Below are 23,326 nucleotides of genomic sequence, written 5' to 3' on the forward strand. Positions count from 1 at the left end.
TTAAAAAAAACACACAGTGCGCTCGTATGTCTTAACACTCAGTGCACTAGATTGCAAAATAGGGAGGTGAGCAAGATCCCGAACAAATCTGCATAGCAGTTTAACAAGTATGAGCTTTTACACCAGCCATCCCGAATGTGGTTTTTAGGCAAATTTCCATGATCATTTAAAAGGCTGGGCTGTTCCTCAACCTCAGAAAATATGACCCACAAACAGTTAAAATACAGTAATAGTTCACAGAACAAAGCTTTTTAAGATACACAGACAGATGGTGCAAACTACTGGCCTCCATTCTGGGCAAGAGTAAGTGATTTTAAATCTTTATATATATTGTTCTCATTCATGGTATTGATACTGTGTACTAAGTAGTTAGTTGGAAAAAGAGATGTATTATTTACAACAAACTTCATTAAGGAATAAATATACTGAGAAGCTGTGGTTAATATGCCCAATTCTTTGAATAGGTTTTGACATGGTGTTCTTGGATTTACACAACTCGTTACTCTTATTATACACTTCTGTACTCTAAAAATTTTTTCTCTGTTTGTGGAGTTACCCCAAAACATGATACCATATGAAATAATGGAGTGAAAATAAGCAAAATATGCCAATTTTTTTATATTTATATCTACTATGTCTGACATCATTCGCATTGCAAACACAGACTTGTTTAGGCGCTTTAGCAGTTTGTTAGTATGTTGCTCCCAACTGAATTTATTATCAAGTTGCAATCCCAAGAATTTTACACTCTCAACTTCTCCTATTTCCATGTCATCATATTTTATATAATTGTGGTGCTAGACTGGTGTGAATATTCAATTTTCTGGTTGAATGAGAGTAGTGCTCAGAGTTCAGTAGACAAGTGGGGGCCATGATTTGGTACAACTTCCATCCTGTGTAATTTTGATTTGAATAGTAATTATGTGATGGCGACTCTCTTCTTTTTTCATAAAGTAATGATTAGTAAATATATACTACTGCACATCTTGAGTTTTTGCTATTTTTGCAAATGGGAAAGAAACAAGTCTTTCAAATTTAACCAGTTTCAGACAGTATGACTTAAAGTAATGTTTTGTAGTGTAGTGTGTACTTTATTTGAACATTGTTACTAATCCCTACCTTTCGTACTATAGTCAATTTTAGTGCTACTTATTGTTATGATGTGAGGACTGTGTAATGCAATGTAATGTATACAGGGTGGTCCATTGATAGTGACCAGGCCAAATATCTCACGAAATAAGCGTCAAACGAAAAAACTACAAAGAACGAAACTCGTCTAGCTTGAAGGGGGAAACCAGATGGCGCTACCATTGGCCCACTAGATGGCGCTGCCATAGGTCAAACGGATATCAACTGTGTTTGTTTAAATAGGAACCCCCATTTTTTATTATATATTCGTGTAGTACGTAAAGAAATATGAATGTTTTAGTTGGACCACTTTTTTCGCTTTGTGATAGATGGCGCTGTGATAGTCACAAACGTATAAGTACGTGGAATCGCGTAACATTCCACCAGTGCGGACGGTATTTGCTTCGTGATACGTTACCAGTGTTAAAATGGACCATTTACCAATTGCGGAAAAGATCAATATCGTGTTGATGTATGGCTATTGTGATCAAAATGCCCAGCGGGTGTGTGCTATGTATGCTGCTCGGTATCCTTGATGACATCATTCAAGTGTCCGGACCGTTCGCCGGATAGTTACGTTATTTAAGGAAACAGGAAGTGTTCAGCCACATGCGAAACGTCAACCACGACCTGCAACAAATGATGATGCCCAAGTAGGTGTTTTAGCTGCTGTTGCGGCTAATCCGCACATCAGTAGCAGACAAATTGAGAGAATGCTACATCAACATCGATTGCATCCATACCATATTTCTATGCACCAGGAATTGCATGGCGACGACTTTGAACGTCATGTACAGTTCTGCCACTGGGCACAAAAGAAATTACAGGACGATGACAGATTTTTTGCACGCTTTCTATTTAGCAACGAAGCATCGTTCACTAACAGCAGTAACGTAAACCGGCATAATATGCACTATTGGGCAACGGAAAACCCACAATGGCTGCGACAAGTGGAACATCAGCGACCTTGGCGGGTTAATGTATGGTGCGGCATTATGGGAGGAAGGATAATTAGCCCCCATTGTATCGATGGCAATCTAAATGGTGCAATGTATGCTGATTTCCTACGTAATGTTCTACCAATGTTACTACAAGATATTTCACTGCATGACAGAATGGCGATGTACTTCCAAAATGATCGATGTCCTGCACATAGCTCATGTGTGGTTGAAACAGTATTGAATAGCATATTTCATGCCAGGTGGATTGGTCATCGAAGCACCATACCATGGCCCACACGTTCTCCGGATCTGATGTCCCCGGTTTTCTTTCTGTGGGGAAAGTTGAAGGATATTTGCTATCGTGATCCACCGACAACGCCTGACAACATGCGTCAATGCGTGTGCGAACATTACGGAAGGCGAACTACTCGCTGTTGAGAGGAATGTCGTTACACATATTGCCAAATGCATTGAGGTTGACGGACATCATTTTGAGCATTTATTGCATTAATGTGGTATTTACAGGTAATCACGCTGTAACAGCATGCGTTCTCAGAAATGATAAGTTTACAAAGGTAAATGTATCACATTGGAACAACCGAAATAAAATGTTCAAACATATCTATGTTCTGTATTTTAATTTAAAAAACCTACCTGTTACCAACTTTTGTCTAAAATTGTGAGCCATATGTTTGTGACTATTACAGCACCATCTATCACAAAGCAAAAAAAGTGGTCCATCTAACACATTCATATTTCTTTATGTACTACACGAATATGTAATAAAAAATGGGGGTTCCTATTTAAAAAAAAAAAAAAAAAAAAAAAAAAACAAAGCAGTTGATATCAGTTTGACCTATGGCAGCGCCATCTAGCGGGTCAACAATAGTGCCATCTGGTTTCCCCCTTCCAGCTAGACGAGTTTCGTTCTTTGTAGTTTTTTTCGTTTGATGCTTATTTCGTGAGATATTTGGCCCGGTCACGATCAATGGACCTCTCTGTATATATTTATGATGTATTGACTATAAATTGCCATTAGTGTTAAACACTTTTTTTTTCTTAGACTTAAGTTAGAAGTAAAAAGTAAGTGCACTGAAGTAGGATATTTTGTCTGATTTTTTAAGTACTGTGGCAGAAGAGAACCACCTCCGAGGGAACTGATCGCAGTGCATTTCCTAACTAACTGCCACTTGGACCTGTTGAAGGCGTGGACAGCTTGGTGAGAAAGTGTGTTAAAGCTCATGGCAAAGTGAAAGTGTTTGTGAAAGTTTTTGCAACCCATGAGCATTTACTTTGTTTGCAAGACAGGACTTGCATCAAATGATATATATCTTTAAATGTAATCTTCACTTAGCCAAAAGGACATCACTTATGATGAAAATGCCTAATTTTTTGATAAAAGTATAACTTACAGATATTTTGTGATACTGTACAACAATACACTGTAGGTAATCATTTTGTATGGGGATTTTCGTATGGCCAGTTGATATAAGTTAGAATTTGAAAAACGTGTTTCCTGTAGTTTTTAATAAGATTTCTAATGTAATATTTTTTTGTGTGTAGATTTTAAACCCAATTTCCGGCGTCACATGTGGTCATTGAATTGCCCATTTAGCTATTACCAATACCTATCTGGTCAATGCAATGAGTGGGTGATGTGACAAAGAAAGCTGGGTTATTTTTTACTTCCCCTCTAGTTTTGCCATCTGCTTCCATTCATTTTTTCAATTTTAACTAATTACCATCAACATATGTGAGTACAATCTGCATTTTCGTAAGAGAGAAAGGTTGGCCCTCAGTTTTAAAGAATATATAACCAGATCTAATTTTCTGCTTAGTTTTAGGTGTTTAATTGATTTTCTAATTTATTTTGACTATTACTAGTTAGTAACTTTTGTTGTAAGGTGAAATCAGCAATTGTTTTGAAACTTGAATTCTAGTGTTGATGTATAAACAAATATGTTAGCAAAACCAGCCCTTCATTAATTCCAAAGTAATTAACAATTTTGTCAAAAGTGTTGTTTAGGTAACGATATTTGTTAATTTCATGATTTAAACAAATAATTCAGCCTAACTCTTGCAGTAGAAGAAATTGTTAAAAAGAACGGAGGTCTCGATATTTTCAGTTAATTTAATGAGTTAAGTTTTAATTGTAATTTCTGTAAAATTAATTTTGAACAATGTGTAGTTTCAGTACTTATTATTGTGACGACATATAAGGGCACGATTTTTGGTCACAAGACAGTCAGTCCACAGCCGAGTTTCAGATGAGAAACCTGAGTTGGTTACTACAACAACAATGCTTCAACTTAACAGTGAAATAAGAGTCACACCAACAGGCCATGTTTTAAAGCAATAACAGTGTCTGTTCCATACGTACCTTATTATTCTGAAGGAACTGTGAATTATGTGGTAATGTTTTTACTGCTTGTAGATGTTCAACAGTAAACTATTGTAGCAGTATGTGGAGGTTCACCTGCTAACTATTAATGAGGCTTATGGATAGTTTAAACAATAGTGCACTGGCCATACATATATAACTGTATTATTGGGGGGGGGGGGGGGGTTGTGCAAAGTGAAAATAAACTACAGTGAAACACAAATGTGTACCTGTCTGCTACATTATTTACAGTAGCCAGTGCAGCAACGCAGTACGTCGACACCGATGACAATAAATAAATAAATAAATAAATAAATAAAGCAGGCAGAACTGCTACAGGCTCTGGCCACAAGCTAATGTGTAAGTGTTTTCACTGTGCCTCTCTACAACTTAATGTTTCGTCTTTACGGTAAGTAGCAACTATCTTTCCCTCACACAGTAGACTTTTATGGAAGAAAATCTTCATTGCTCAGAATGGAGCATAATCATCTTCTAGACATCTGTTTCGAGCTGGGCATTTTGACTACTGATTTGCAGTATATTTATTGCATCATGGAGTTTGTTGTAAATAATTCACTGCAGTTCATAATGATCAATAATGTACATAATTACAATATCTGAAGAAAAAAAATTGGCATTCACTATACAGCATTAAGGTTTCTTTGGTGCAAAAAGAGGTGCGCATTGCTGCAACCAAAATTTTTGATCACTTGTCCAGTGTTAAAAAAAATGCCAGACAGACAGCAAAGCAAAATTTGATAAATCGTATGAACTGAAAACTTTTCTCCTTGACAACCCCTCCTGTGGTGTAAATATAAAATGAATTGTTCCTTATCATTATCATTTATCATTTAAGTTATCTGTGGAACATGAAACTAACTAACAAGATTTGCAAAAAAAAAAAAGTCTTCTTTTATTACCATAAGTCCTTCAGTGATCTCTTTGGTCAGTATCTACTGAAGTGTTTGTGTATTGGAGTGCCCCAATTGTTATTGTCACTGCTTTAGGTCATTAACTGCAATGTTTACTTTATCCCATGCTAGAATGGATTCAGTCACAAAAAATAAACCATGAAGATTGTTTTCCCACTCATTCCTTCCGCTAAAATTTCACTGTTGTGTTCTAATATACTTGATCTTCTCTGAAAAATGCAATTTTTTCTATGAAGTTCATGCTCTGGTCCTAAACAAATCCTTTTTGATAGCTGGAACACAAAAAACACATTCGAGGCGCACGCCTCTTTCCACTTGCCATCAAATTCTTTGTGGACATGACAGTTCTCGTATTGATGGCTTGACATTAATCATTATCTCTAAATGATTTGTTTTGTACCATTACAGACCAAAATTTCGAGAAACATTCCTGTTGAAAGTCATGTTACATGATGCACACTATCTATCAACCATATATCCAACTGATCATACTCAGGCATTTTGTGCAAGTTTCTTGTGATGTTCTGACAACAGGATGTTTTATCTAACGAGAGAGTTAATGCAGAGTAGATTTTTATCTTTGACACTTTTATGTTTCTCCACATACTGCTTTATCTTCCAGCACTTCCCAGCTAAATATACAGGCTTTTTGTAGTAAAAACACTATTCAGCAATTTTTTACCCCCTTGTTTAGGACCATTAATGTTGTCTTCTTGAACTACATTTTCCATTTGTTCATTGATCACCACCACTGCAAATACACCAACTATTTCCTCGTCCATAGCCAGTTGGGACTCTTCTTGGAAGAGAGTTTCTGCCAACATTTCTACATTTTGTAGACCAGTTTACATGGTGACCTATGCTGTTTTGAATGTGTTGAATTTTGATGGCATTGGTACAGTGAGTTTCACCATTATGGCTATATCCAACTCACTTTCAACAATATTTAAGAGCTACATTGCCAGGTTTTCAACTTCAGCTACACGCACAACAAAGAATCTCTACTTCTTTCTTATTCCTTGCACTATTGTAGGGGTGGTAAGGTCTTATATAGGATATCTCTCGGTTCGGGGCATGAAGATAGGTAATCAAAGCCCTGGTGAAGGATGCGGTTCAGTTTTCCAGTCCAGGGTGGTACTGGATGATGAATGGGGCACTACTTTGTGGCTGATTCTTGGAGGTGGTGGGAGAATTGGGGGTGTGAGGGAAAGTAGTACAGGGGATCTGTTTGCAGACTATGTCTGGAGGGTATTGCATGTCTGTCTTTGTTTTGTTTTGGGGCGCAGAAACAACTGGAGTCATACGCGCCAAAGACAGACAGGAGTTAAAAAATGACCGAAGAGAAGACAGCTAAAACCAGGGACATGGAAAGGGCTAAAACAGACACCATACAGAAATGGAGGTCCAAAACTTAAAATTAAATAGCCTTTGCCATATTGCTTTAACAGATAAAAAGTAAAATTCGATCAACAGCCCGCGCGTCGTTTGCTAAAACGACAGATAACTCAGATGGCAAACCCAAATGGAAATGTAAAAAGGGGGCATTCTGTCAGGAAGCGGCAGAGAGTTAAAACTTGGACACAATGAGTACAAAGTGGTCGGGTAGCACCACTTATCAAATGACGATGGCTAAAAAGGCAGTGCCCAATATGCAATCTAGTTAAAATGACCTCCTCCCAGCGAGAGGGGCGAGAGGTCGTCCAAGCCACTGGGAGAGGCTTAATAAGCCGGGGCTTATTCGCATGAAGGGAGGACCATTGGCGATGCCAAACGGACACCATCTCCTGACAGACGGCAACACAGAGATCATTGGAGGGAATATAGTAACTAGTGGGCTAAGGTTTGAGGACTGCAGTCTTGGCAGCAGTGTCAGCAGCCTCATTTTCTGGCAGACTGACATGATCAGGAACCCACATAAACATCACAATTGCTCCACCAAGAGTGAGCAAGTGACAGTTTCCCTGGACCCGCTGCACTAAAGGATGGGAATTGTATAGTGTGCACAGACTTTGAAGGGTGCTGAGAGTCTGAGCAGAGGACACAATTGAAAAGTCTGTTGCCGAACGTACTCTGTGGCCTGATACAGAACAAAGAGCTTGGCTGTAAATACTGAACAGTGCGCCAGAAGCTAATATCAAAAAACACGGGCGCCAATGACGAAGGCACATCTGACACCAGTCTGAGAGCCATCAGTGTACACAAGGTACTATCGCGAAGTTCCATGTGAAGGTCGTGAAGCTTAGGGTGATAGAGTGAGGCTGGAGTAGTGTCCTTAGGAAGCGAATGAAGGCCAAGGTTGACACAGGCTGCTTCACGAAGCCAAGGTGGTGAAGGGTTCACACCCACCGGGAAAGTTGCAAGCAGTGTGAAGTTGAGCCGATATGGCCAGTGCCTTCATCATTGGTGCCCATGTCTTTTTATATTAGCTTCCGGTGCACTGTTCAGTATTTACAGCCAAGCTCTTCATCGTGTATCAGGCTACAGAGTACATTCGGCAATAGACTTTTCAATTGTGTCCTCTGCTCAAACTCACTCAGCACCCTTTAAAGTCTGTGTGCACTATACAATGCCCATCCTTAAGTGCAACAGGTCCAGAAAATCTGTCACTTGCTCACTCTTGGTGGAGCAATTTTAACGTTTATGTGGGTTCCTGGTCATGTCGTCTGCCAGGAAACGAGGCTGCTGACAAGGCTGCAGTCCTCATACTTCAGCCCACTAGTTACTATATTCCTTCCAATGATCTCTGTGTTGCCGCCTGTCCAGGAGTTAACAGAGAAGAGGGATGCACACCATACTGGCGATCAAAGGAATCATCGAAGAAGGAGGTGTAGGATGGATGGCTGTGCATGGCATACAAACAGCGTGCATACCTGCTGAGGAGAAAGTCACGGCAGTAGGACAGTGGTAGTTCAGCAGCATCAGCATACAGGCTCTCAACCAGGCTAGTGAAAAAGGTGCCAGTGGCCAAACCAATGCCACGATGGTGGATAGTGTTGAGGTGGTGTAAGAAGGATGGATGTGCAGACACACAAGCAAAGCACCCATAGTCAATTTTCTATCAGACAAGGGACCTGTACAAATGGTGCGTATAGCGAGCTGCCAGGTAAGACACATAGGAAGACCAAGAGAGTTTTCAGTCGAGCATGAGCCCAGGAATTTCGTAGTTTCAACAAACGGAAGAGCGACAGGCCCTAGATGTAAAGATGGTGGGAAAACAAACTGCGCCGCCAGAAATTCATAGATGGTTTTGTCAATGGAAAAACGAAAGCCATTGTCAACGCTCCAGGAGTAAAGACGATGAAGACATCGCTGAAGAAACCACTCAGTGAGACAGGTCCTTAGGGAACTGCAATAGATGGCAAAATCATCAACAAAACAGGAGCCGGAGATGCCCGGCAGGAAATAGGACACAATTTGCTATTATTCCAATCTCTTACAGTGCGTGGAACGAACGAACACCTACATCTTTCCGTACAAGCTCTGATTTCCCTTATTTTATTGTGGTGATTGTTTCTCCCTATGTAGGTCGGTGTCTACAAAATATTTTTGCATTTGGTGGAGAAAGTTGATAACTGGAATTTTGTGAGAAGATTCCATCGCAATGAAAAACACCTTTCTTTTAATAATGTCCATCCCAAATCCTGTACCATTTCAATGACATTCTCTCCCATATTTCACAATAATACAAAATGTGCTGCCCTTCTTTGAACTTTTTCGATGTGTCCGTCAATCCTATCTGGTAAGGATCCCACACCATGCAGCAGTATTCTAAAAAGAGCATAGACAAGCATAGTCTCCTTAGTAGATCTGTTACATTTTATAAGTGTCCTGCCAATAAAACACAGTCCATTGTTAACCTTCCCACAACACTTTCTGTGTGTTCCTTCCAATTTACGGTGTTTGTAATTGTAATTCCTATGTACTTAGCTGAATTTAAGGCCTTTAGATTTGAGTGATTTATTGTGTAACAGAAGTTTAATGAATTCCTTTTAGCACTCATGTGGATGACCTCACAGTTTTCGTTATTTAGGGTCAATTGCCAATTTTCGCACCATCCACATATCTTTTCTAAATCATTTTGCAATTGATTTTGATCTTCTGATGAATTTATTAGTTGATAAACAACAGTGTCATCTGCAAACCTAAAATGGCTGCTCAGATTATTTCCCAAATTGTTTATATAGGTAAGGAACAGCGAAGGGCCTATAACACTACCTTGGGGAATGCCAGAAATCACTTCTGTTTTACTCTACGACTTTCGGTCAATTACTACGAACTGTGACCTCTCCGACAGAAAATCACAAATCCAGTAATATAACTGAGACGATATTCCATAAGCACGCAATTTCACTACAAGCCGTTTGTGTTTTACAGTGTCAAAAGCCTTCCGGAAATCCAGAAGTATGGAATCTATCTGAAATCCCTTGTCAATAGCACTCAACACTTCATGCGAATAAAGAGCTAGTTGTGTTTCACAAGAACGATGTTTTTTAAACCCACGTTGACTGTGTGTCAATAGACTGTTTTCTTTGAGGTAATTCATAATCTTCGAACACAATATATGTTCCAAAATCCTGCTGCATATTGACGTTAATGATATGGGCCTTAATTAAGTGGATTACTCCTACTACCTTTCTTTAATATCAGTGTGAACAGTTGTATATGATTGTTAAGTATGAAGCTAATGCATCAGCATACTCTGAAATGAACCTAATTGGTATACAATCTGGAGCAGAAGACCTGCTTTTATTAAGTGATTTAAGCTGCTTCACTACCCTGAGGATATACGTTACTCATGTTGGCAGCTGTTCTCGATTCGAATTCTGGAATACTTACTTCATCCTCTTTTGTGAAGGCATTTCGAAAGGCTGTGTTTAGTAACTCTGCTTTGGCAGCACTGTCTTCAATAGTATCTCCATTACTACCGTGCAGAGAACGCATTGATTGTTTCTTGCCACTAACATACTTCACGTACAACCAGAATCTCTTTGGATTTTCTGCCAGGTTTCGTTGTGGAAACTGTTATAAGCATCGCGCATTGAAGTCCGCACTAAATTTTGAGCTTCTGTAAAAGATCGCCAATCTTGGAGACTTTACGTCTGTTTAAATTTTGCATGTTTGTTTCGTTGTTTCTGCAACAGTGTTCTTACCCGTTTTGTGTACCAAGGAGGATCAGCTCCGTCATTTGTTAATTTATTTTGGATAAATCTCTCAATTGCTACTGATACTATTTCTTTGAATTCAAGCCACATCTGGTGTACACTTGTATTATTAAGTTGGAAGGAGCCGAGATTGTCTCTCAGGAAGGTGTCAAGTGAATTTTTATCTGCTTTTTGAATAGGTACATTTTTCATTTATTTTTGGAGGATTACAATATTCAATCTCGCTACGACAACCCTGTGTTCACTAATCCCTGTATCCGTTTTGATGCTCGTTATTAACTCAGGATTATTTGTTGCTAAGAGGTCAATCGTGTTTTCACAACCGTTTCCTATTCGCATGTGCTCATGAACTAACTGCTCGAAATAATTTTCACACAATGCGTTTAGCACAATTTCGGATGATGTTTTATGCGTACCTTCAGAATTAAACATGTATTTTCGCCAACATATCGAGGGTATATTAAAGTCACCACCAACTATAATTGTATAAGTCAGGTACAAGTTTGAAATTGAACTAAAGTTTTCTTTGAACCTTTCAGCAACTGTATCACCTGAATAGGGAGGTCGGTAAAAGGATCCAGTTATTATTTTATTCCGGTTGCCAATAATCACCTCTGCACATACTAACTCATCACAGGAAGTATCTACTTCAATTTCACGACAAGTTAAACTACGTCTAACAGCAACAAACATGCCACCTCTAACCGTTTTTAGCCTATCCTTTCGGAATACCATTAGGTTCTTCACAATAATTTCGTCTGAGCTTATATCCGGCTTTATCCAGCTTTCAGTGCCTATAACAATTTGAGCATCAGTGCTTTCTATTAGCACCTGGAGCTCTGGTACTTTCCTAACACAGCTACATCAATTTACAACTGTTATACCAATGGTTCCTGTATCTACATTCTTCCTGCGTTCAGCCTGCACCCTTCATGATTGAAGCACTTCTTGTGTTTTCCCAAGACCTTCTAAACTAAAAAACTGCCTAGTCCATGCCCCACAGCCCCTGCTGCCCATGTAGCGACCTCCTGCGTATAGTGGACACCTGACCTATTCAGCAGAACCCAAAACCCAACCACCCTTCGGTGCAAGTCAAAGAATCTGCAGCCTACACAGTCGCAGAAGTGTCTGAGCCTCTGATTCAGACCCTACACTTGGCTCTGTACCAGAGGTCTGCAATCAGTCCTGTTGACTATGCTGCAAATTGTCAGCTCTGCTTTCATCTTGCAAGCAAGACTAGCAGCCTTTACCACTTCTGTTAGCCGCTCGAAACCAGAGAGAATCTCTTCTGATCCAAAGTGACACACATTATTGGTACCAATGTGAGCAGCCACCTGCAGTGCTCTTCATGGCATCCGGGAGGATCCGCTTCACATCTGGAATGACTCCATCTGGTATGCACATGGAGTGCACATTGGATTTCTTTCCCTTCTTGGCAGCCATGTCCCTAAGGGGCCCATTACACACCTAATGTGGAAGCTCCCAACTATCAATAATCCCATTACAGAGTTAATGGTGATAGCAAAGAGGACAATGCTCTGAGGCACACCGGTTTCCTCAATAAAGGTGTCCGACAAGGCAGAACCCACAAGCACCATGAAAACTTGGTCTTTTAAAAATTCCTGAAGGAAACAGGGCAGGTGGCCATGGTAGCCCCACAAAAAACAGCCAGTCTGGGATTTCCGCAGAAATCCATTCATGACGTAGGTGGACAAAGTAACGAAATGGTCAACTGCAAAACGCCGCGCTCAAAATCCATACTGTGCAATCGATAGTAAAGTGTAAGACACGAGCCACCATACCAGCCGGGCAGGAATCACATGTTCCATCACCTTGCAAACACAGATGGTGAGAGGGATGGGCAGTAGCTAGAAGAAAGGTTTTTGTCCTTACCGGGCTTGGGTATGGGTATGGCGGAGGCTCCACACCAACGTCCAGGAAATGTGCCCTCTGCCCAGATGTGGTTTCATGTATTAAGCACAAAGTGCTTGCCCGCAAGAGAAAGGTGCTGCAACATCTGAATGTGGACAGCATCTGGGCCTGGGATGGAGGACTGGGATGAACATAGAGCATGATCTAGCTCCCTCGTATTAAAGGCGGCATTGTAGCACTAACAATTCTGGGAAGAGAAGTGTATTGCCGAGGCTTCTCCGTTTGTTTCTGATGGAGGAAGGCAGGGTGACAGTGGGAAGAGATGAAATTTCCGCAAAATGCGGCCCAAGGTGTTGGAGATAGCAATAGGGTCCACAACGACATTGTCCACTACTGTCCGGCCAGAAATTGGCGAACGCATCTTGGTACCACAGAGCCTTCGGAGATTGGCTCACACAACAGAGCAAGGGGTGGAACTGTTAAAAGGATTAGTGAATGAAAGATGGCTGGTTTTTTTGCTACCCCGAAGAACGCGGCAACACTTTGCATGCATCTGTTTGTAATTAATGCAGTTTGCCATCATAGGATGATGGTTAAAATCATGGACAGCACGTCTCCAGGTGTGATTTGCGTCACAACACGCCTCAGTCCACCAAGGGGCCAGGACACGACTTGGTAATGAGGAAGTGTGAGGAATGGAACATTCTGCAGCAGTACGGATAACATTTGTGAGACATTCCACTTGCTCTTTGAAGGTTGCCAGAGAGGAGTAGAGCCGCCAATCTGCCTTAGTAAGCTGCCATTTGCATGTGCACGCAGGTGGGGTAGGGGTCAGCAAACGTACAGCACATGGGAAATGGTTGCTTGAGTAGGTGTCAGAAAGAACGGATCTCTCAAGAAGGGTAGGTCCAAGTGGGAATAGATGTGTAAGGAGTCAGAAAAGAATGTGGGTCCTCCTGTGTAAGACAGAAGAGAGCACCTCTCTGACAGGTTCTAGGAGAACCCCAAAGGAGATGATGCGCATTAAAGACACTGAGAGGGGACTGATGACCTCAGATGTTGAGTCCCATAGTGCTCAGAGCCAGCCAAAGACACAGAGTAGCAGAAATGAGGGAGGTAGCTGTCCAATAAGCTGAAGGAAGTCTGCCTTGGTGACATCAAATGATGGAGGGATATAAATGGTACAAAGGGAAAATGTCAGGTGAGAACGGAAAAGGCGAACTGCAACAGCTTGAAGATGGGTAGTCAGGGCGATGGGGTGACTATCAATGTCATCCCGTACGAGCAGCATGACACCCACAAGAGATGGAATGCCGACCTCAGTGGGAAGGTCAAAATGAACCGGGAAGAAATGTGAGCTCAAAGCGGTCGGATGCAATTTTGTTTCCTGAAGGCAGAGTACAAGGGGACACTGCGATGCTAAACGCAACTGTAAATCCTGTTTGTGGGATCGAAGGCCGCGAACATTCCATTGGAGGAGTGTCATGACGAGGAAGAAATGAAGGGGTGTCACTTGGCAGCTGCCAAGTGACTGACTGCACGGACTCAGGTCCACAGAAGCATCGGCTTCCTTGTGCTGTCTGTCTGTGGAATCCAACGCAGAAAAACGGTTGGTGGTGTGCACTGGCCGGGCTAAGGTATCAAATGGAAACACCGTCTAAGAGGATCTACGAATCGGCAAAGGAGAAGACAGTTTGCCTTTGTTGGTCTTCTTCAAGCCTTCCGATTAGCAGAGGAAGACTGAGGTGGTGTTTCACTGGAGGGACATAGTAAGTCTTTGTAGGAGTACTCCTCCTGTCCTTTACAGCCTACCGGTGGTGTAGCTGGTGGCTTCGCCCTTTGAGGCGTTAAGTTTGATGGCTTGTTGCACACCTGGAGGGGGAGGGGGGATGGCGATGCTACTTTGACACTGGGCAATTTCACAACCTCAGAGCTGAATTTGAGGTCACATGTCTGCATGGCCATGTCCTTTATGGAGTGAAACTATAAAGTGCCAGACAGGAGAATGCAGGTTTGCGGCTAGCCAATAACTTGTGAGATACTGGGTAAGGCACTTTTTCCTTTATCTGTATCTCGTGGACAGCCTGCTCATCAAGATACATGCAACAATACCGAGAGTAGGCGACATGCCTGCCATTGCAGTCAATACAGCAGGGAGAAGGAGGCGGACAATCACCCTCATGCGCATCCCTACCACAGGTTACACATTTGGCTGGGTGTTGACAAGATGTTAGAGTGTGGTTGAAACGATGACACTGGTAGCAGCGCACTGGGTCTGGGATGTACAGTCATATTGTGGTAATTTCATAGCCTACTTTGATCTTTGACAGAAGCACCACTCTATCAAAAGTGAGAGAAAGAGTGCAGGTGGCACTAAGGAAGAATCTACCTTTTCCATCGCCCGATGGATGACAAAGACTCCACGATCTGAGAGGTAAGATTTCATTTCGGCCTCAGTCAGACTGTCGAGCAGCCAAGTGTAGATAACACCACAGGAAGAATTCAAAGTTCCATGGACCTCAACACGAACAGGTTAGCTGTAGAGAAGCGAGGCAGCTAGCAGTAGTTGTGCTTGAGAATCAGAAGTAGTTTCCAAAAGCAAAGTGCAATTACGTAAACAAGAGCAGGATTTCACAGAGCCAGCAATTGCATCAAAACGTTTCTGAATAATAAATGGATTTACCATTGCAAAGGACTAATTGTCATCGTACAAGAAACCACGAGGAACCATGGTGCAGCTGGAATGATCTTTGAATTTTTAACCTCATTCCGTTCACATTTAATCAACGTCAATTGTGAAGATTATTGGCTCACTGCGAGAAAACCCCCCATGATTGCCAGCGTCTCTGAACACCTGATAGAGAGACCAATCGGCAATTTGGGAAGGTAGCAACTCAGGCAATCACCCCTCCCAGGCCGTGGTCTGTGCCAGGGGGTACGTGTGAACCCTACCTGTCAACCTGGGGCTGGGAATTACCAGTTACCCAATCACTTGTTGTGCGTCAGACATGTGAGCTGGCTGTCAGGAGCGCACAGAGAGGAAGAAGAAAACGAGGTATCTCAAACGCCTTAGTGGAAGTATGAGTGGAGAAGGAAAACAAAGAAAGGAAATGGGAATGAAAGACAGTGGTGAGACTTTTTACTTCAGCAACAGACAATGCGGAACATTCCAATAACACCCCAGACATGTTCCCCAAGGGAGGTGAAAAAGAATAGCAAGAGGATAGGCATGCAGTACGAAAGCGAAAATATGCTGCAAAGGCTGGGACCCCGTGGTAGCCAAGCACGAACCTGACAAAGACATCACAATGAAGCTTCCGCTGAGGTGTACACCATGGACGTGTACGCCAATGGACCTCAAGTAGAGGTGGTAAAGGGAAGGACTGCAGTTCGGAGAGAAGGGATCGCATGCGAACTGCAATCGTGAGCCCTGACCTGGGCCGCCGATGCAGGAGACGAACTGCCCGAGTGGGAAAAGGAGATGCTAATTTGGATGCTCAAGAGAACTACAAATGTGTGCAATGTAACTGGCGAGCACCTGTGCACGTCATATCTGCAGTGGAGTGACTCCAGCCTGCACCAGGTCACTGGTCACCAGACTCGTCCTAATAGCTCCCATCACTAGGAGAACATCACAGTGGTTCATTGGGTCTAGGAAACGCAACGCTGAGGGTGCCGCCGAACCGTAAATGAGGCTCCCACAGTCAAGGTGGGATCGAACAAGGGCTCTGTAGAGCTGCAGCAGCATAGAGGGATCTGCACCCCAGTTGGTATTGCTCAGGCTGCAGAGAGTAATTGAGGTGCTGCCAGCACTTCCACTTAAGCTGACGAAGGTGAGGTAGCCAAGTCAATCGGGCATCAAAAACCAGTCCTAAGAATCGATATGTCTCCACTACAGTGAGTGGATTGTCAGTAAGGTAAAGTTCTGGTTCTGGATGAATTGTGCAACGCCAACAGAAATGCATGACACACGACTTCGTGGCCGAAAAGTGGAAGCCGTGGCCTAGAACCCATGACTGCGCCTTGTGAATGGTTCCCTGTAGGTGCCGCTCAGCAACACCAGTACTTGAGGAGCAATACGAAATGCAGAAGTCATCTGCATACAGAGAAGGGGAGACCAACGGCCCTACAGCTGATGCTAGGCCGTTGATTGCCACTAAAAATAGAGATACACTCAATACGGAACCCGGCAGACCACCATTCTCCTGAATACGGGAGGAACTATGGGAGGCACCAACTTGGACATGGAAAGTACGAAGCGATAGGAAGTTTTGGATAAAAATCGGGAGCGGGCTCCGGAGACCCCACTCATACAATGTGGCAAGTATATGATGTCGCCAGGTCATGTCGTATGCTTTACGCAAGTCAAAAAAGATGGCAACCAGATGTTGGCGCCTGGAAAAGGCTGTTCGAATAGCAGACTCAAGGGACATAAGATTATCAGTGATAGGGCGACCCTGGCGGAAGCCGCCCTGACGTGGAGCCAGTAGGGCACGTGACTCCAGGACCCATCCCAACCACCAGCACACCATACATTCCAGCAGCTTACAGAGAATGTTGGAGAGGCTGATGGGCCGATAGCTATCCACATCAAGAGGATTTTTACTGGGTTTTAGCACTAGAGTGGTGGTGCTCTCCTGCCTTTGTGATGGAAAAAGGCCATCGCACCATATCCGGTTGAAGAAGATGAGGAGATATTGCTTGTAGTCAGATAAGAGATGTTCAATCATCTGACTGTGGATCCGATTCGGTCCAGGAGCTGTGTCAGGGCAATGTGCAAGGGCACTGAGGAGCTCCCACTCTGTACATGGGGCATTAGAAGGTTCACTGTAGTGTGTAGTGAACGAGAGGACTTTCCTTTCCATCCACTGTTTGAGGGTGCGAAAGGCTGGGGGGTAGTTGGAAGTGCTACCTTTGTTCATCCAGATATCCAGATCTAATCCACAGCACTCACGGAGGAAAACAACATTGAAATGTTCATTCTAGGAACAGTCAATTGCACCATTAAATCGCTTTATAAACCACCTCGTACTGAATTCATTGTTAACAAACCACCCAATTTTCTAAATAAACATGTGCAGATTGTGATCGGTGATTTCAACAGCCATAGTAGTGTTTGGGGCTATGAACATGAAGATGAGAGTGGGACAGCAGTACAAGTATGGGCAGAAGCAAGTCACCTGACTTTAATCCATGATGAAAAACTGCCTGGATCTTTTAACAGTGGAAGGTGGAGATGAACTTAAAATCCTGACCTAATTTTTGGTAGCAGCAGTATCAGCCAACAATGTGTGAAATCTGTCCGCTCTCCAATACCCAACTCGCAGCATAGACCAATGATGTGTCAATTATTTGCTACCGTAAGACCACAGAAGTTATCTTTTTATAGAAGGTTTAATTTTAAGAAGGCTGATTGGTCAAGATTTGAGGAATTGCTAAACATCTAAGTATCTTATATAGAACCAATACCCAAATGCTGATACCTAGACGGCAACTGTAAAGAGTTGTTCGAGAATGTCTAGCCCTCACAGCTGTCTAACATCTTATATCCCCAAGCTTACTTCAGACCAAGCCACCCTACCAGTGGAATACAAATACTCATTTGAAGAAAACCCTTTCAGTGAAGCAACTGTGGAAGCAGGGAACAGGCTTATTTCCTCTATAAGGGAGACAAAAAGGGATACATGGATAAAAACTATAGAAAACTTGGATCTGAAAAGAGACAGCCATAAAGCTTGGAGACTTCCGAGACGCCTAAACAATGATCTGAGTAAGTCCATTAAACATCATAATATCACTGCCAATCAAATAGCATTACTGATGAATGGGAAGCCAACACACAAATAACAAAACCAGAAATTGCAAAGAGAAGAGCAAGAGGAGAGTAATGGCCTTACATCATCATTCAGCATGGAAGAACTACAGAAGGCTATCAAACAAAGTAAAAATGTCAAATCAGCTGGCTTGGATGAGCAAATTAAACACATCAGCTTAAACACAAAGAAATGGATTCTCCAACTTTTCGATAACTGTTTAAGCAGAAACCAAATTCCAAAGATATGGCAGAAGAGTTGAGTGATTGCTTTGCTGAAACCTCGCAAAGAAGAAAATGATCCCAAGATTTTTAGACCAGTTGCACTACTTCTTCATCTTTACAAAATGCTGGAGAGACTGGTTTTAAATCGCCTATCACTTATACCTCACTAATCTGGATTTCGTCCAGGTAAAGGCTGTACTGGACAACTGCTAAATCTCACACAGGTTATGGAAGATGCTTTGAAGCTTGGAAGGAGACAGGAGTGGCATTTGTTGACTTATCAGTGGCATATGATACAATCACCAGTTACTACTAGTCGAGGTCTACAATCTGACCAAAGTGTTAGGTCTAACCAGACTCATCACCTCCCTCCTGCAGAATCGCAGGTTTTTCCATCAACTTTCAAGGACAGCATAGTCCATGGAGAGTACAGAGGAATGGCCTCCCACAAAGAAGTGTTTTGGCTCCAATTCTGTTTAATATATACACAAACGACCAACCTATAGCCCCAAACATCAGGAGCTTCTTATATGCTGATGACCTCGCTCTAGCCACCCAGAGCATAGATTTTGAATCAGTGGGGAACAACCTCACAAATGCCCTTCAGAGATCTATCCAGATACTACAACGCAGACCAGCTTAAACCAAACATTTCAAAGGCCCAAGTGTGTGCTTTTCATTTGAGAAACAAGGAATCCACTAAGTTGAAAATAGTATGGTCAGGGGTCAAACTGGAACACTACGAGACTACAAAATACCTAGGAGTGGCACTTGACAGATCTCTCACTTTCAAAAAGCACTGCATGAAATGCAAGTCAAAATTTTCCACCAGGAGCAAACTCCTACGGAAACTGGCCGGATAACAGTGGGGTAGACAACCTGAAACAATACGAACATCTGCAATGGCACTATGCTGTTCTGCAGTAGATTATGCCTGTCCTGTTTGGTATAATTCAACTCATGCCAAACAGGTGGATGTAGCTCTCAACGAAACCTGCAGAATCATAACAGGTTGCTTGAAATCCACTCCAGTCAAATAACTTTACCACCTCACAGGAATAGCACCACCTGTTCAAAGAGAGACAGCTGCAAACAAGGAAAGAAAGACAGTGGAACAGGAAATTACCCATCCTTTGTATGGGCATGAACCACATTCACGACGACTGAAGTCAAGGAAGAGTTTCCTTAGGACAACAAAGGAACTTAGAGCCACTGCTAAAAAAGCTAGGTTACAACTATGGAGGGCTACGACCTACCGTCCCACTGGTTGGAAAAGAGTTGAAGTTTACCTCCAGAGTTGGAAGATCAAAAGTTAACTTGGCAAAATGGGGATACAAACATGAAAATGATATTTGGTGCAACTGTGGAGAAGAACAAACAGTTCAGCATATGCTTCGGTGTCAACTGTGCAGTCTCCTGTACAGAAGATGATGATCAACAAGCAACAGAAAATGCACTGGAAGTAGCCAAGTTTTGGTCAAAAGTAATTTATCCATAACTGTGTAAAATGTATGTACATGTACCTGTGTGTTTCTGGCACAATAACAAAAATATTAATAATAATAATAATAATAATAATAATAATTATGTCATCGTCTCAAGTTCAACAGCGAAGAAACAATTTACTCTAGGAACCCATGTGAATTTATACATTTGGATGTCTGTGGTCCGTTGTCAGTTGAATCAAAGAGTGGTACAAAGTTTTTTTTTTTTTTTTTTGACACTGAAAGATAATGCATCTTGGCACAATCTGACACCACTGATCAATTTTGAAAATTCAAGGATGAATGAACAAATTAGGTCAAAGAATAAAAGGCTGCGTGTCCATATAGGTCTCGGTATATTAATTACTACATGAAACAGCTTCCCTGTAACCTTGGAATCTAGTTGGAATTGACTGCTCCTTGCACATCAGAGCAGAATGACCAATCCAAGAGAGATAGTCTAAAAATTTTTGGAAGTTTACACACAATGTTGACGTCTAAGACTATTGCAAAGTTTTTACAAGTGTAAGCATTTAATACAGCTGCCTATATACTAAAATGGATTCCAATGGAATATAATAAGAAGCAAGCACATTACGAGTAATGAAACAGATGAAAACCCTATAGTGGACATCTTTGGATCAATGATTTTGTTCATGTGCCAAAACAATTTCAAAGCAAGCTCGGTGGGAAAGGCTGGAAAGTTATGCCTGTTGGATACCAAGGAGAAATGACAAATTATTGACTTTTTGACCCCATAAATCATCAAGTTTCTATATCCTGAGCTGCCACATTCAATGAGATACGCAGCAGGCAGCACAACGCCAGTGACATAAGAAGCTGACTTATACCTTAAGATCATCGATGGCATAACAGCTAAAGAGTGACCTAGTCAAATCAAAATGACATGGTTACGACATCACTCCAGCATGGAACAAAGCTCATTTCGTAAAATATTATGCTCCCGATGGTCTCAACAAAGCAGTTTCCATTGTTGTTGTTGTTGTGGTCTTCAGTCCTGAGACTGGTTTGATGCAGCTCTCCATGCTACTCTATCCTGTGCAAGCTTCTTCATCTCCCAGTACCTACTGCAACCTACATCCTCCTGAATCTGCTTAGTGTATTCATCTCTTGGTCTCCCTCTACGATTTTTACCCTCCACGCTGCCCTCCAATGCTAAATTTGTGATCCCTTGATGCCTCGAAACATGTCCTACCAACCGATCCCTTCTTCTAGTCAAGTTGTGCCACAAACTTCTCTTCTCCCCAATCCTATTCAATACCTCCTCATTAGTTACGTGATCTACCCACCTTATCTTCAGCATTCTTCCGTAGCACCACATTTCGAAAGCTTCTATTCTCTTCTTCATTCTGCAATTGCAAAGGAACTGGAAGCTCATGAGGAGAACAAAACTTGAAAGATTGTTCCTGATTGTTCCTAAAACCAGCAGCCTGCAAGTTCTTGACTCAAAGTGGGTTTTCAAGATCTTGTCTGATACCTACAGCATGATCACTCTGTACAATCAACAGCTTTGTGCGAGTGGTTTTAAACAGGAGCAGTGCCTCAACTACACCAAGACCACCTCACCTGTCGTATGACATGACTTGTACAGAGTTTTCTTGTCAACTGTGACAAAAAAAAAATAAAATAAAATAAAATAATCTGGAGATGACAGTGCAATATATCTATGTGACAACCTTGAAGAAGAATTCTACATATAAATAATAACCATTACAGTAGAATTATTCAAATGTTCAGAACCAAAGACTATAAATGATCTGCAATGGCTTTTTGAGAACATTTGGGAAACTGAAAAAAAAAGCGGAAAATAGTGTTAATCGATCTGGTACACAAAAAAAGTGACAAACAAAATGTCAACACTTAAAGAGGAGTGTCGCTTCTCCCAGTGGTATATAAGGTAGCAACAAATTTTTCCCTGGACGGAGTGGTAGAAACTTTAGACAACCAACAGGGAAAATATCAGAGAGGTTTTCAAAAGGGAAGATCCAGCATATAACAAATTTTTAGCCTAAAATCAATAATTCCACACAGAATGTTAACCAGAAAACATATAATAGTATCAGTTATCAACTTCAAAAAAAGCACTCGATTCGGTAGACACAGAGATAATTGATAAAACCATTAGATAATTTTGTGTTAAAATAATATTAGCAAACATAATTCATGAATCTCTAACAAAGACAATACTAAACTAAAATATATGGGAGAACTATCTCAGTTATTTGAAATAAAAACTAGGGTTAGACAAGGGGACGGTCTATCACCTTTACTATCAACTGCATTCTAAAAAAAATTGTAACGATCTGAAATTTGAAGCTAAAGGATCACAAAACTCAACCAATAATTTTAGGAAGTAAAACAAATGGAATTATGGTAAACGGCCTGGCTTTAGCACAACATTTTTCAATACTTTCAGAAAATCTGAGAGATGCAGTTATTTAAACAAAGGTTCTGGAAGAAATAGCAAATAGAACGGTTCTCAAAATTTCAGCTGGGTGGGGGGGATTCATAACAAACATAAAAAATGCACCAAAATTCATAGAAACAGAAATAGGTAAAACAGAGCAACTAAGTACATTCAAATGTCTTAGAGAAACTATACAACAGAATGGACTAGAAAAATTTTCAATAATGGAGAGAACATATAGTTTGACAAAGAACGTTTACAAGAAAAATGCATATCTAGGGAAAAAAAAAAAAAAAAAAAACAGAAGCTGGACAGAACAGAGGTACTTGAAAGATGGATAATTAGAAAGTAATGCGTGCAATACGAACTAGAGACGGCTGGAAAATGAGAAGTCATGAGGAGATCCATAAGAATATAGAGAAAATATCAGAAGTAATTACTAAAAGAAGATTAATTTTTCCTGGGCACCTAAACCAAATGAATGAGAACAGGCTTATGAAACAAATATTCGCATATTTCTGGAAGAAGAAATTAACAATAGCATGGATTACAGAAATAACAAAATATCTAAAAAGAAACATCAAAGTGCGAATAACAGGCAGAAATCTTTCCAAGAATAAAATATTGAATTTAGAAAGCTTTCAATGTAGAAGAAATAAGAACTTGGGAACAACATGGACAGAAGATGGAGGGGTACTGGAAAAACAGAAAACAATTTTAAAAAAATTAAAAAAAAATGAGTGAAGCACTGGTGATTGACATAATGAGTGCTGAAATCTACGCAGTTGTGAAGTTGCTGTAAAAGATTTAAGCAGGCTTCTTGATGCTGGAACAAGAAGTCTCTACATTTTCAAGCAGATGATGTTGCCCCTTGTTTAATCTGTGGAATAATCATTGGTAAAGTTGTTATGTTAGCATTATTTATAGGTGATTAACTTATCACATCCAAGTCTATGAAAGTG

General features: G+C 41.3%; 1 protein-coding gene across 1 annotated transcript in view; it reads right to left on the reverse strand.

Annotated features, from left to right (window-relative positions):
• LOC126198585 (E3 ubiquitin-protein ligase Iruka-like) overlaps window positions 1-23,326 on the reverse strand; it is a 135,920-nt gene that overhangs the window by 101,917 nt on the left and 10,677 nt on the right. The gene's annotated exons all lie outside the window — the stretch shown is intronic.

The sequence above is a fragment of the Schistocerca nitens genome, chromosome 8 (assembly GCF_023898315.1).
Source record: "Schistocerca nitens isolate TAMUIC-IGC-003100 chromosome 8, iqSchNite1.1, whole genome shotgun sequence".
In the NCBI taxonomy this organism is placed as follows: domain Eukaryota; kingdom Metazoa; phylum Arthropoda; class Insecta; order Orthoptera; family Acrididae; genus Schistocerca; species Schistocerca nitens.